At 48.8% G+C, this 15,700-nt stretch overlaps 1 protein-coding gene across 3 annotated transcripts in view; it reads right to left on the bottom strand.

Moving 5' to 3' along the window:
• Window positions 1–11,084, bottom strand: part of LOC122559449 (synaptotagmin-A) — a 638,345-nt gene extending 627,261 nt beyond the window's left edge. For 2 of the 3 annotated variants that reach the window (XM_087996971.1, XM_087996974.1), the window contains exon 1: window positions 10,882–11,083. The gene's annotated coding sequence lies outside the window, so the exon portion shown is untranslated. Of the gene's footprint in view, window positions 1–10,881 lie in introns of all 3 variants that reach the window. The other variant, XM_087996972.1, reaches the window with a different exon arrangement.
• Between the last annotated feature and the right edge of the window lie 4,616 nt (window positions 11,085–15,700).

Genomic DNA, 15,700 nt, shown 5'->3' with positions numbered 1-15,700 from the left:
CAGGGTTGATTGGTGCAGGTGTCCTGGAGATGTTCTCTGAAGCGCTCTGCGAGAAGGCGTCCTGTCTCCCCAATGTAGAGGAGACTGGCCTTGACATTTTCGCTTGAAAATGAATAAAAGCACTGTCCAATCATCTGGCAACATTGATGATCAAACACAGAGCTCATTGGGCCAATGGTGAGCAGCAATTTGAGGAAATAGAATTGAAATCAAAGTACAGTGAAGGAACTGGCCGAGATATTTGGTCTCTATTCTCCAGATCTCACAGCTCCCACAGTACTTTCAGTTCTGCATAAATGTTAATATTCACAGGACACACCGACACCTCAGAATCAGTCTTAAGCACAATGGCAATTAACCACCTGTAATTAGCCATTTCAAACAACATCATATCAGACAGAATGAATTCAAAGTTGGCTGTTAATACTTTTTTGTCTTCTGTATGTGTTAGTTTGAAGAGTTCTGCCCTTGGGCTCTTGCTCACGACAACTGCAACTTGGCACAGGCAGCCAGTCAAGATTAGAGTGGTGCTGAAAAAGCACAGCAGGCCATGTAGCATCCGAGGAGCAGGAAAATTGACATTTCGGGCAGAAGCCCTTCATCAGGAACCTGAATCTGAGTAATTGAGCCAAGAGTGTGGTGCCCCTATAGAATGTGTTGCATAAGTCTGTCAATTCAAACTCAAGAGTTTTGACCAATTCACTCTCCACAAATAAAGACATTCAGTGATGATGGTGACAGTGACGGTGACAGTGACGGTGGATTTTGGGATGGTAGTGGGCAGAATAGTGATAGAAACTATCAAAAGTATAAAAAGGAGCAAACATTTTCTTCAAAGAAAGTGTTTCTACAGTAGAAGAACAAATTAAGCCACGATGTTATTGAATGGCAGAAATTCCCTGAATAAACTACTCCTGCTCCTACGTTTGAAAATTAACTGCACTTAATATAATTCACATAATGTAGGAAACACATCATGATACTGCTCACAGTGAGTGAAAAACGAAGACTACATGGTGGCTGAAACACAGCATAGTCCAGGAGGGTCACCATGTCGAGAATCATAAAGGAAACATTTGAAGTCGAAAAGCAAAGGGGTTTCCAGAGATTAGGGACTGGACTGTGGGAAGCCTGTTCCTTACTTGACGAGTGAATGACCAGAGTCCAGAAGCTCAATGGATACACAAAGGGAATTAGATGGAAACATCTTAATCCAAAGCTCTTAAAATGAGGACCGTTCTGCCAGAAGAGGTGACGAAAGCTAAACTGATTACATCATTGTAAATTGTATTGGTTCTATTTTAAAAGGATTACAATTGAGAAAAAAGAATAATAAAATAAGAAACAGCCCAAGGGAGAGACTGAAATTCTGCATGGGCAACAAGGGATGAATTACCCCTTGTGTTAACATTTGTTCACCTCAAGTTTAATCGTGCCCTCAGGATGTTGTGGCCATTCACATTCCATCCTCAATCACCCAAAGGAAATGCAGCTGCCTAGCCAACATGGCGAAGGGGCTTCCATCTTGATGAAATTAAGCTGAAGGCTGGTGCCTCAAGGAGAAAGCGTTCCAAAAGGCAGACAAAGGATACATAATCAAATAAATGTTGCCAGCAGCATCAATTTGATCCAGTTGTAATGGATTGTTCACCAAGGGAATCTAGATATGGGAGCCCAAATTCCGCTGGTGGTACCAACAACCCTTGGGAGACACGCCATCAGTATCTTCATAGAAGTAACTGTAATTTTACATTCTTAAAAAACACAAAATAGATCCCTCTCTTCTGCATTTGACAGCTGTCAGCACACACATGATTTGATTGACCTCATCACAACGCTTTAAAACGCCAGGGGTTGAAGAAAACTTTCGAGACCGTAAGAAGAGAGTGCCCTGGACTCTTGATCCTAATCCAAAAGAGCTATTAATAACACAGAGCATCTGTCACACCTTTCAGAGCTGACTTCTACATTCCACTTTCCACTTGTTTGATATAAATAAAGCTTCATCACACAATCAATTGTTGTGCATCCATGAATTAGTCTGTAAAATATTCCTCTTGACACTTACAGTGAAGTGTTTTATACATATGTGTGCTTTTTGATGGAACAAAATAATTCAGTAACAAAATCCAGGTCCCCAGTCAGAAACAGACATCCTTTTGAATTAGCACATTTTCACATGAGAGTTATATTTACAGGTGAAATAATTGCTCAATCCTCAAACTTGTCAGGTTATAACAATGGTACGACAGAATACTAACAACTCGGGATCAAGGTTAGTCAGCTTAATGTGTCCTTAGTGTTCAACACAAAGCTTCTCCCATCTTTCTGCATCGCATTCTATCAACATTTCCTTTGATGCCTCAATTCCTGTTAATCCAACAGCAGCCAAGCTGTTGTGTGAGCAAACTCCACATTCTCACCACACTCTGGAATAATGGTGTTTCCCTCAGATACTCAGTTGGATTTATTTGTGACTGCACCAGCTGAGAGTTCTCAGATCCACCATAGCTGGAATGGGCATCGATGCCCCATACACCTGGCACCAATCTGAATGACCAACCTAACCTTCTCACCCTGTAAACCACATACTGTGGCTCCTCTTGTCCTACACAAACACATCACAAGCTCATTCATTCATCCAAAGATTCACAATGGGCCAACTCATTCACCCAATTATTCAATGATTAGTGCATACCCTCCTTCCATTTATCAGTCCAGTCAACTCCGTCCACCTCAACTCCCTCCACCTCAACCTCCATCCACTTCAACCTCCATCCACCTCAACCTCAGGAAGGGCTTATGCCCGAAACGTTGATTCTCCTGTTCCCTGGATGCTGCCTGACCTGCTGCGCTTTTCCAGCAACACATTTTCAGCTCAAGTCATCCATCTGCCCAACCACCAAAGCAATGACCCTTGACCTTCACCCATTCACTCTTCTACAAACTAACCATTCACTCCATACCCCCAACGTCCCATTCTCCTCAACCTCCATTCACCTCAACCCCATCCACCTCAACCTCCATCCACCTCAACCTCCATCCACCTCAACCTCCATCCACCTCAACCTTCATCCACCTCAACCTCCATCCACCTCAACCTCCATCCACCTCAACCTTCATCCACCTCAACCTTCATCCACCTCAACCTCCATCCACCTCAACCTTCATCCACCTCAACCTCCATCCACCTCAACCTCCATTCACCTCAACATCCATCCACTTCAACCTCCATCCACTTCAACCTCCATCCACCTCAACCTCCATCCACCTCAGCTCCCTCCACCTCAACCTCCATCCACCTCAACCTCCATCCACCTCAACCTCCATCCACCTCAGCCCCCTCCACCTCAACCTCCATCCACCTCAACCTTCATTGACCTCAGCTCCCCTCCATCTCAACCACCATCCACCTCAGCCCACTTCCACCTCAACCTCCTTTCAAGTCTACCCCATCTACCTCAACCCATCTACCTCAACCCCCATCCACCTCAACCCCCATCCACCTCAACCTGCATCAACCTCAACCTCCATCCACCTCAACCCCATCCACCTCAACCTCCATCCATCTCAACCCCCATCTACCTCAACCTCCATCCAACTCAACCTCCATCCATCTCAGCCCCCTTCCACCTCAAACTCCTTCCAACTCTACCCCCATCTACCTTAACCTCCATCTACCTCAACCTCCATCCATCTCAACCCTCATTCACCTCAACCTCCATCCACTTCAACCCCCATCCACTTCAACCCCCATCCACCTCAACCTCCATCCAACTCAACCTCCATCCAACTCAACCTCCATCCAACTCAACCTCCATCCAACTCAACCTCCATCCAACTCAGTCCCCCTCCACCTCAACCTCCTTCCAACTCTACCCCATCTACCTCAACCGCCATCTACCTCAACCCCATCCACCTTAACCCCCATCTACCTCAGCCCCCATCCACCTCAGCCCCCATCCACCTCTACCCCCATTCAATCCCTATCCACCTCAACCCCCAACCACTTCAACCCTTATTCACCTGAACCCGATTCACCGGAACCCCCATTCACCTGAATCCTCGTGCCTCATTCAGCTTTATTGTATCAAGGTGAGATTAACCATGAAAGGGCCAGTTGGATACTCAGCCAGTGCCCTCCTGTGATACAGTGGAAGCCCAGGTTCAATGCCATCTGCTCCAGAGGAATGTAATAACATCTCTGAGCGTGTTGCTTTTAAAATATTTAATGTGTTTCAGTGGAGTTCAGGGCCCAAGGTGGGTTTGTTTCTGGATGGTGTTGGCAGGGGTTTGGGAATGGCCTTAGACACCATGTGACACACTGTGTTTTGATCTCTCTCCAAGCTCCACGGTGTCTCGGGAGGCTGTGCCTCATGTTTGACCCAAACGTGTTTGCTAGTTCTCTTTCAGTCACCCTTTCAGAATATTAGGAGAAAGTGAGGACTGCAGATGCTGAAGATCAGAGCTTAAAAATGTGTTGCTGGAAAAGTGCAGCAGGTCAGGCAGCATCTAAGGAGCAGGAGAATCGACGTTTCGGGCATGAGCCCTTCTTCAGGAATGAGGAGGTGTGCCAAGCAGGCTAAGATAAAAGGTAGGGAGGAGGGACTTGGGGGAGGGGTGTTGGAAATGCGGTAGGTGGAAGGAGGTTAAGGTGAGGGTGATAAGGTGAGGGTGATAGGCCGGAGTGGGGGTGGGGGCGGAGAGGTCAGGAAGAAGATTGCAGGTTAGGAAGGTGGTGCTGAGTTTGAGGGATTTGACTGAGACAAGGTGGGGGGAGGGGAAATGAGGAAACTGGAGAAATCTGAGTTCATCCTTTGCGGTTGGAGGGTTCCTAGGCAGAAGATGAGGCGCTCTTCCTCCAGCCGTCGTGTTGCTATAGTCTGGCGATAGAGGAGTCCAAAGACCTGCATATCCTTGGTGGAGTGGGAGGGGGAGTTGAAGTGTTCAGCCACAGGGCAGTTGGGTTGGTTGGTCCAGGTGACCCAGAGGTGTTCTCTGAAACGTTCCGCAAGTAGGCGGCCTGTCTCCCCAATATAGAGGAGGCCACATCGGGTACAGAGGATGCAGTAAATGATGTGTGTGGAGGTGCAGGTGAATTTGTGGTGGATATGGAAGGATCCCTTAGGGCATTGGAGGGAAGTAAGGGGGGAGGTGTGGGCGCAGGTTTTGCATTTCTTGCAGTTGCAGAGGAAGGTGCCGGGAATGGAGGTTGGGTTGGTGGGGGGTGTGGACCTGACGAGGGAGTCACGGAGAGAGTGGTCTTTTCGGAACGCTGATAGGGGAAGGGAAGGAAGTATATCCCTGGTGGTGAGGTCCGTTTGGAGGTGGCGGAAATGACGGCGGATGATACGATGTATCAGGAGGTTGGTGGGGTGGTAGATGAGGACCAGTGGGGTTCTGTCCTAGTGGCGATTGGAGGGGCGGGGTTCAAGGGCGGAGGAGCGGGAAGTGGAGGAGATGCGGTGGAGGGCATCGTCGATCACGTCTGGTGGGAAATTGCGGTCTTTGAAGAAGGAGGCCATCTGGGTTGTTCGGTATTGGAATTGGTCCTCCTGGGAGCAGATGCGGCGGAGACGAAGGATTTGGGAATATGGGATGGCGTTTTTACAGGGGGCAGGATGGGAGGAGGTGTAGTCTAGGTAGCTGTGGGAGTTGGTCGGTTTATAGTAAATGTTCGTGTTGATTCGGTCGCCCAAGATAGAAATGGAGAGGTCAAGGAAGGAGAGGGAGGAGTCTGAGATGGTCCAGGTAAATTTGAGGTCGGAATGGAAGGTGGTGGTAAAGTGGATGAACTGTTCAACCTCCTCGTGGGAGCATGAGGCAGCGCCAATACAGTCATCGATGTAGCGGAGGAAAAGGTGGGGGGTGGTGCCAGTGTAGCTGCGGAAGATGGGCTGTTCCACATATCCTACGAAGAGGCTGGCATAGCTGGGACCCATGCGGGTGCCCATGGCTACTCCTTTGGTTTGGAGGAAGTGGGAGGATTGGAAAGAGAAGTTGTTCAGAGTGAGGACCAGTTCAGTCAGTCGAAGGAGGGTGTCAGTGGAAGGGTACTGGTTGGTACGGCGGGAAAGGAATAAGTGGAGGGCTTTGAGTCCTTCATGATGGGGGATGGAGGTGTACAGGGACTGGATGTCCATGGTGAAGATAAGGTGTGGGGGACCGGGGAAGCGAAAATCATGGAAAATCCCCCCTTACTTCCCACCAAGGCCCCAAGGGATTCTTCCATATCCACCACAAATTCACCTGCACCTCCACACACATCATTTACTGCATCTGCTGCACCCGATGTGGCCTCCTCTATATTGGGGAGACAGGCCACCTACTTGCGGAACGTTTCAGAGAACACCTCTGGGACACCCGGACCAACCAACCCAACCGCCCCGTGGCTCAACACTTCAACTCTCCCTCCCACTCCACCAAGGACATGCAGGTCCTTGGACTCCTCCATCGCCAGACCATAGCAACACGACGGTTGGAGGAAGAGCGCCTCATCTTCTGCCTAGGAACCCTCCAACCACAAGGGATGAACTCAGATTTCTCAAGTTTCCTCATTTCCCCTCCCCGCACCTTGTCTCAGTCCCAACCCTCGAACTCAGCACCACCTTCCTAACCTGCAATCTTCTTCCTGACCTCTCCACCCCCACCCCCACTCCGGCCTATCACCCTCACCTTATCACCCTCACCTTAACCTCCTTCCACCTACCGCATTTTCAATGCCCACTCCAAGTCCCTCCTCCCTACCTTTTATCTTAGCCTGCTTGGCACACTTTCCTCATTCCTGAAGAAGGGCTCATGCCCGAAACATCGATTCTCCTGTTCCTTGGATGCTGCCTGACCTGCTGCGCTTTTCCAGCAACACATTTTCAGTTTTCAGAATATTAGCCAATGTTAAACAATAAAAGTGAAAATTCCTCTGAGCGTCAGGGCAGTGAGCAGGGGAGACACTCTCTCTCTCTCTCTCACTCTCTCTCTCTCACTAATACAGCTGAATCTGTTGTACTCCAGCTGGTTTAAAAATATCCTGCTGGAGTTTGGTGTCACTGGGAAGTGGTTAGTATTTTCTTCTGAGATTAACACTCACTGCCCTGGCTTCAGTCTGTTCCTGGGCAGAATAGAAGGTGCTGATTGCTGTTACAGTTGCCAGCTCTGTCTCTGGGATTGTCGCTGTCTCTGGGATTGTCACTATCTCTGGGATTCTCTCTGTCTCTGGGATTGTCTCTGTCTCTGGGATTGTCGCTGTCTCTGGGATTGTCACTGTCTTTGGGATTCTCTCTGTCTATGGGATTGTCACTGTCTCTGGGATTGTCACTGTCTTTGGGATGCTCTCCGTCTCTGGGATTGTCTCTGTCTTTGGGATTGTCACTGTCTCTGGGATTGTCTCTGTCTCTGGGATTCTCTCTGTCTCTGGGATTCTCTCTGTCTGTTGGATTGTGTCTGTCTGTGGGATTGTCTCTGTCTCTGGGATTGTCACTGCCTCTGGGATTGTCGCTGTCTCTGGGATTGTCGCTGTCTCTGGGATTGTCGCTGTCTCTGGGGTTGTCTCTGTCTCTGGGATTGTCTCTGTCTCTGGGATTCTCTCTGTCTTTGGGATTGTCGCTGTCTCTGGGATTCTCTCAGTCACTGGGATTGTCTCTGTCTCTAGGATTGTCACTGTCTCTGGGATTGTCGCTTTCTCTGGGATTGTCTCTGTCTCTGGGATTCTCTCTGTCGCTGGGATTGTCTCTGTCTCTGGGATTGTCACTGTCTCTGGGATTGTCACTGTCTCTGGGATTCTCTCTGTCTCTGGGATTGTCTCTGTCTCTGGGATTGTCGCTGTCTCTGAGATTGTCTCTGTCTCTGGGATTCTCTCTGTCTCTGGGATTCTCACTGTCTCTGGGATTGTCACTGTCTCTGGGATTGTCGCTGTCTCTGGGATTGTAGCTGTCTCTGGGATTCTCTCTGTCTCTGGGATTATCTCTGTCTCTGGGATTGTCACTGTCTCTGGGATTGTCTCTGTCTCTGGGATTGTCACTGTCTCTGGGATTGTAGCTGTCTCTGGGATTGTCGCTGTCTCTGGGATTGTCTCTGTCTCTGGGATTCTCACTGTCTCTGGGATTGTCACTGTCTCTGGGATTGTCTCTGTCTCCGGGATTCTCTCTGTCTCTGGGATTGTCACTGTCTTCGGGATTCTCTCTGTCTCTGGGATTGTCTCTGTCTGTGGGATTGTCTCTATCTGTGGGATTGTCTCTGTCTGTGGGATTGTCTCTGTCTCTGGGATTATCTCTGTCTCTGGGATTATCTCTGTCTCTGGGATTGTCACTGTCTCTGGGATTGTCGCTGTCTCCGGGATTCTCTCTGTCTCCGGGATTGTCACTGTCTTCGGGATTCTCTCTGTCTCTGGGATTGTCTCTGTCTGTGGGATTGTCTCTGTCTGTGGGATTGTCTCTGTCTCTGGGATTATCTCTGTCTCTGGGATTATCTCTGTCTCTGGGATTGTCACTGTCTCTGGGATTGTCGCTGTCTCAGGGATTGTCGCTGTCTCTGGGGTTGTCGCTGTCTCTGGGATTGTCTCTGTCTCTGGGATTGTCTCTGTCTCTGGGATTGTCTCTGTCTCTGGGATTGTCACTGTCTTTGGGATTCTTTCTGTCTCTGGGATTGTCTCTGTCTCTGGGATTGTCGCTGTCTCTGGGATTGTCGCTGTCTCTGGGATTCTCTCTGTCTTTGGGATTCTCTCTGTCTCTGGGATTCTCTCTGTCTCTGGGATTCTCTCTGTCTCTGGGATTGTCACTGTCTCTGAGATTGTCGCTGTCTCTGGGATTGTCGCTGTCTCAGGGATTCTCTCTGTCTCTGGGATTGTCACTGTCTCTGGGATTCTCTCTGTCTCTGGGATTGTCGCTGTCTCTGGGATTGTCTCTGTCTCTGGGATTCTCTCTGTCTCTGGGATTGTCACTGTCTCTGGGATTGTCGCTGTCTCTGGGATTCTCTCTGTCTCTGGGATTGTCGCTGTCTCTGGGATTGTCGCTGTCTCTGGGATTCTCTCTGTCTCTGGGATTGTCGCTGTCTCTGGAATTCTCTCTGTCTATGGGATTGTCACTGTCTCTGGGATTCTCTCTGTCTTTGGGATTCTCTCTGTCTCTGGGATTGTCTCTGTCTCTGGGATTCTCTCTGTCTCTGGGATTCTCTCTGTCTCTGGGATTGTCTCTGTCTCTGGGATTGTCTCTGTCTCTGGGATTGTCGCTGTCTCTGGGATTGTCGCTGTCTCTGGGATTGTCGCTGACTCTGGGATTGTCGCTGTCTCTGGGATTCTCTCTGTCTCTGGGATTGTCAGTCTTTGGGATTCTCTCTGTCCCTAGGATGCAGTGAACTTGTGGGAGCCAGTGCAGTCTTATTGCTCTCTCTGTTTGGCTGCATTTCTATGTGTCAACCTGAACACTCCATATCTCTCAAGAGGTTAATGCAGGATAATAAATCAGTGTATAAATATGGATGTGTCACAGAGGCACAGAGATCAGAAGATCAAACCAAGTCGAAAACTCCTTGACCTTCACACCGTCTGTTCAGAATTCCCCTGAATTCGCTGCTGCTCGGTCCCTAGTTGCCGGCCCATTCCCGGCAGGAACGGAAAGGTGGGAAAGTCTCTCGGCTCAAACACTCCGCCGCTGCTCTCCGGCCGTTTCCCCACATCCTTGTCCTGGTCCCTTCTCCCAGGATCCAGCATTCTCCGTGCTCCCGTCTTGAGAGAGTGTACCAGTGTGTGAGAGTGAGTGTGAGTGTGAGTGTGAGTGACTGTTGGTGCTGGAATGTGGGTCAGAGTAATTGTGCGCTAGTGTGTGATTGTGTGTCAGTGTGTGTGTGATTGTGAATATGCGAATGTGTGAACGTCAGTGACTGTCAGTGTGTGTGAAACTGTGTGTATATGGGAGAGATTGTGTGTACCTGTGTCAGTGTGTTCCTGTGTGACTGTGTCAGTGTATGAGATTGTTAGTGTGTGTTGTGTTTGAGAGAGATTATGTGTGACTGTCAGTGAGTGTGAGATTGTCAGTATCTGTGTGAATCAGTGTGTGACAGATTGTGAGTATGTCATTGTGTGTGTCAGTATGGGTGTGACTGTGTGTCAGTGTGAGGGATTGAGTGTGTGTCTATCAGTGTGTGTGACTGCATTAGTGTGAGAGATTGTGTCAGTCTGTGATTGTGTGTCAGTGTGTGTGATTGTGTGTCAGTGTGTGTGTGTCAGTGTGATTGTGTGTACTGATTAAATTACAACTAGTCGGAAAGCACTATCAATGTGTTCTTTCTGATAAACACCTTTTGTGAATACATTGCCAGTTTGAAATTGAACAAGGTGAAAACGGGAACTTACTGAACCCAATGGAGATAATGTTCCACCGAAAGTGGACTCTTCATTGAAACAGGCAAACAGATATTCAGCGAGTGTTGGACAGAAACAGAGGAATCCTCTACCTCATCACACACACAGCCCTAACACCACCGACAGCAGCAACAACATACCGAGCAAATGAAAGATGACATTTGTTTTCGCTTTCTCTCTGATAGAGAGTGGCAGAGACGAACACACACACGGGTCTGTATTAATCCCACACTCTGGGCACAGCCTCTCCACTCAGGCACCTCAACTTTCTGGCACCCACACGCACAGAGTCAGGCTCCCTCCCCTCTCTCACCCCCCTCACTGACCCGCAGTGATTCGGGTGATAGGGATATTCCTGGTCGAGCTGAGGGAACACAATCCGTGTACTGACATGTACCTCCCATTCCGTAAGGAAGCATTCATTAGACAATAGCCCCTTCCCAAAACAACTCATCCCCAACAGCAGGGATCCTATGAGCCACACTTTCAGCATGGACAGAGAGCTTGGCAACACAACATTGTCTTACCTGGAAAGATGTCCTTTATTTTGTTTAAAATAAACAGAAAATCTATTTAGCTGAGGTTGCCTGAGAAATAGAGACAGACACAAATTAAAAGGAAGACACGGTTTCGCTCTCTCTCGTCTGCTTCTCTTGGCCAGGCTTTGCAGAGATTTGGTTCCAAGTGTTGAGAGTGAGCGGTTTTATACTGCGGGAGACAGGGGGAACCGTCACTTGAACAGAGAAACACTGCAGCTCCCAGAAAAGTCTCCAGTGAGAACCGACTGCATCACTGAGTCCTTGTGTGTGATTGGATACATAAAGGCACTGCCTCGCATACCTAATACAGCAGCAAGAAACAGGGGCAGGGCCTCACACTGTCCTCCTCTTCCCCCCTCTCTCTCTCTCTCACACACACACACACACAGGAGAGAGTTCCTGAAGAAGCACCCTTACAGGAGGGAGGTGGTGGTCTAGATAAGGCAGCACCCTGTACCCTGACTGCTCCCCCACTCAATCCCCCACCGTGCAGCACCATTAGTGACACCAACCAAAGAAAGCAGGGGGAAGGAGAGATTTTCAATCAGGAATGTAGCTGTGAGGGTAAGGGGACGGTTTGCCCTGTGTTTACCCGGAGCAGATATGAAGCTGAGTGTTTCTGGTGGGTCTGAGCTCCATCAGATGCCAAGCCCTTCCTCAGTGGGAGTTTCTTGCCTGGAAGCACAGAGCTCAGGGCTTGGGTTTGAGTTTATAACTGCACAAAGCCATCCTGCCCCTTCATCCCCTCCCAGGGTCTGGCGGGGACCATCCACCCTCCTCCCCTCTTTCTGCAGGACAGTATTTTCAGCGGCTAATTTACAAAAATTGTTAGTTTGGATTTCTCTGGCCAAAGCCCAGCTACCATTTCAGTGGTGTGGGAGTACAACACTGTCACCAGAGCCCGAACACCATCCACCCTCCTCCACTGGCACACTATTCAAGGTAATGTGGATACAAACGCCCAGTAACCCAATGGGATCTACTCACAGTTTGACCCAGACACCAGATTCATGATGGGATACACCTAAACTCCTGGGTGAGGGGACATGACCAGGCTCCCCTCTTTATTCAACCTGGAGAAAGGGAGGACTGCAGATGCTAGAGATCAGAGCCGAGAGTGCGGTGCTGGAGAAACACAGCAGGTCAGGCAGCATCCAAGGAGCAGGAGATTCAGCATTTCAGGCAGGAACCCTTAATCAGGAATGAGGCTATTGGCTGAGGGAGTGGAGAGATACATGGGAGGGGGGGTGAGGCTGGGGGGAGGATAGCTGAGAGTGCAATAGGTAGATGGAGGTGGGGGTGAGGGTGATAGGGCAGAGAAGGGACTGGGGCAGACAGATGGGAAGGGAGATGAACAGTTAAGATGGGTCATGAGGGTGGTGCTGAGCTGGAAGGTCGGAACTAGGGTAAGGTGGGGGGGAGGGGAAATGAGGAAACTTTTGAAATCCACATTGATGCCCTGGGGTTGGAGTATCTCAAGGCAGAAGATGAGGTGTTCTCCTGTCCAAGCATCGGGTGGTTAGGGACAGGCGATGGAGGAGGCCCAAGGCCTGAATGTCCTTGCCAGAGTAGGAGGGGGAGTTGAAATGATTAGCTACGAGGCAGTTGGGTTGGTTGTTTCAGGTGTCCCAGAGATGTTCTCTGAAGTGCTCTGTGAGTAGGCGTCCTGTCTCCCCAATGTAAAGGAGACCGCATCGAGAGCAACGGATACAATAAATGACATGTGTGAAAGTGCAGGTAAAACTGATGGATGTGGAAGGCTCCTTTGGGGCCTTAGACAGAGGTGAGGGGGGAGATGTGGGCGCAGGTTTTGCAATTCCTGCAGTGGCAGGGGAAGGCGCTAGGAGGGGAGGGTGGGTTGGTGGGGGACGTGGACCTGACAAGGGAGTTGCGGAGGGAATTTCATCCACTTCCTGCACCTCTGCCCTCGAACCCCTCCAATCGTAATGAAGACAGAACGCCCCTGGTCATTACCTTCCACCCCACCAACCACTGTATACATCACATTATCCTCCACCATTTTTGCCACCAACAAATGGACCCCACCGCCAGAGATATATTTTCCTCCCCATCCCATCTGCGTTCCATAAAAAACATTCCCTCCATGTTAGACAGAGTTTGGGGGAGTCCACAACAAGAGTATAGTGTGCAGTTTTGGTTTCGATTTCTCAACCATGGAAAGACATACTGGCCTTGGAGGGTGAGCAAAGAAACATGATTGGATAGGAGGAAGGGATTGTCCCAGGAGGGGTGTAAAGTGAACCTGAATATAGTCTGAAAGGGAATCTCATTGGTCAGTACAAATCTTAAATGGCTTGACGTGACTGAACCTGAAAGTTTGATTCTCCTGGCTGTGGAAACTAGGGTATGGGGTCACTATCTTGGGGTAAGGTGCTGATCATTTCAGCTTCAGATGAGGAGACATTTCTTCCCTCAGAAAGTTATGAATCTCTGACCCAGAGTCTTGTGGAAATCTTGCTGATCAGCACAGTGAAGCCAGGCGTCAATGGAATTTTGGTAACTACCCAACAGCTCCAGGACATCTCTGCAGGAGTTCCTCAGGGTAGTGTCCTCGGCCCAACCATCTTCAGCTGTTTCATCATCAGCGACCACTCAAGAAGGTCAGGCGTGGGGATGTTCGCCGATGATTGCGCAATGTTCAGCACCGTTCGTGACTCCTCAGATACTGAAGCGGTCCATGTTCAAATGCAACAAGATCTGGACAATATCTAGGCTCAGGCTGACACAAGGCAAGTAACATTTGCACCGCGCAAATGCCAGGCTATGACCATCTCCGTAAAAGACAATCTAACTGTTGCTCCTTGATGTTCAATCCCAATTACCATAAACGTATCACTATCAACATCCTGGGGGTTATCATTGACCAAAAACTGAACTGGACTCACCATATAAATGCGGAGCCTACAAGAGCGGGTCAGAGACTGGGAATACTGCAGTGAACAACTCACCTCCTGACTCCCCAAAGTCTGTCACCATCTACAAGGCAAGAGTCAGGAGGGTGGTGGAATACTCTGCACGAGCCTGGATGGGTGCAGCTCCAACAACACTCAAGAAGCTTGACTCCATCAGGTTGGCGCCAAAACCACAAACATCCACTCCCTCCCCCATCAATGCTCAGTAGCAGCAGTGTGTACCATCTACAAGATGCCCTGCAGAAATTCACCAAAGTTCCTCAGACAGCACCTTCCAAACCCACAACCACTTCCATCTGGAAGGACGATGGCAGCAGATACATGGGAACACCACCCCCTGCAATTTTTCTTCCAAGTCACCCATCATCCTGATTTTCAAATATATCGCCATTTCCTCAATGCCTCCATGTGAAAATCCTGGAATTCCCTTCCTAAGGGTATTGTGTGGCTGTACAGGACATTGGTTAGGCCACTGTTGGAAAATTGCATGCAGTTCTGGTCTCCTTCCTATTGGAAAGATGTTGTGAAACTTGAAAGGGTTCAGAAAAGATTTACAAGGATGTTGCCAGGGTTGGAGGGTTTGAGCTACAGGGAGAGACTGAACAGGCTGAGGCTGGAGGGGTGACCTTATAGAGGTTTATAAAATGATGAGGGGCATGGATAGGGTAAATAGGCAAAGTCTTTTCTCTGGGGTGGGGTAGTCTAGATCTAGAGGGCATAAGTTTAGGGTGAGAGGGGAAAGATATAAAAGAGACCTCAGGGACAACTTTTTCACTCAGAGGGTGGTACGTGTATGGAATGAGCTGCCAGAGAATGTGGTGGAGGCTGGTATAGTTGCAACATTTAAAAGGCATTTGGATGGGTATATGAATAGGAAGGGTTTGGAGGGATATGAGCCAGGGGCTGGCAGGTGGGACTCGATTGGGTTGGGATATCTGGTCGGCATGGACGGGTTGGACCGAAGGGTCTGTTTCCGTGCTGTACATCTCTATGACTCTATGACAGCAGATGGATTGCAGTGGTTCAAAAAGGCAGCTCACCCCCACCTTCTCACGGGGCAACTATGGATGGGCAATAAATACTGGCCCTGCCAGCAATGCCCACATCCCATGAGTGAATTAATAAATATAGAATGGGGTGTATAGATAGAATTGAAGTAAACGATCATCTACCACCACAACAGAGCATGTTTAAGGAGACAAGTAACTAACTCCTGCTCATAATTCTTACATTTTATACATTTTATGACATGAGTCTCCCTCTAACTTTGCAGCCAACTGCTCAACAACTAAAATCTATCCCACAATTATCAGAAAACTATAATTGTGTTCAAATATGATTTTCTTTTGGTTATCTTTCGGTCTCTCTGCTCTTCTCCCATTTTCTTTCTCTCTGTCTGTGTCTCTCTATTGCCGCTCCCCCCCCACCTCATCTCTCTATCTCTTTCTTCTTCTCACTCTCTTTCTTTCTATCTCTCACACCCCCTTTCTCTTTCTTCTCTCTCCTCACTCCCTCTTCTCTATCTCTCTCCTCTCTCTCCATCTCTCCCTCCCCACTCTCTCATCCCTTCTCTCTTTCCTCTCTCTTCCCCTCCATCTCCCCTCTCTCATCTCTATTTCCTTTCTCTCTCTCACCATCTCTCTCTCTCTCTCTTCTCATTACACATATGTTATGATGACTTCAGCCAAATATTCCTCCTGGGCACAGGACTGTTGCCAGTTTTCTAACTCAGTTTTGAAATAAGATACATGAAAAAAGACCGTCAATCTGTAAACAATGCATTTGTTTATATTATAAATGGGGGACCTGTATGGGTTGGGGGCTGTGCAGTGTTTGTATACTTACTCTGAATATAACCACAAACTGACTCCCTT

The sequence above is a fragment of the Chiloscyllium plagiosum genome, unplaced genomic scaffold (assembly GCF_037043375.1).
Source record: "Chiloscyllium plagiosum isolate Xiang-an unplaced genomic scaffold, Cpla_swu_hap1 HiC_scaffold_19, whole genome shotgun sequence".
Taxonomy (NCBI): domain Eukaryota; kingdom Metazoa; phylum Chordata; class Chondrichthyes; order Orectolobiformes; family Hemiscylliidae; genus Chiloscyllium; species Chiloscyllium plagiosum.
Note: the sequence above shows the minus strand (reverse complement) of the source record. Positions and strands in the feature narration are given on the sequence as shown.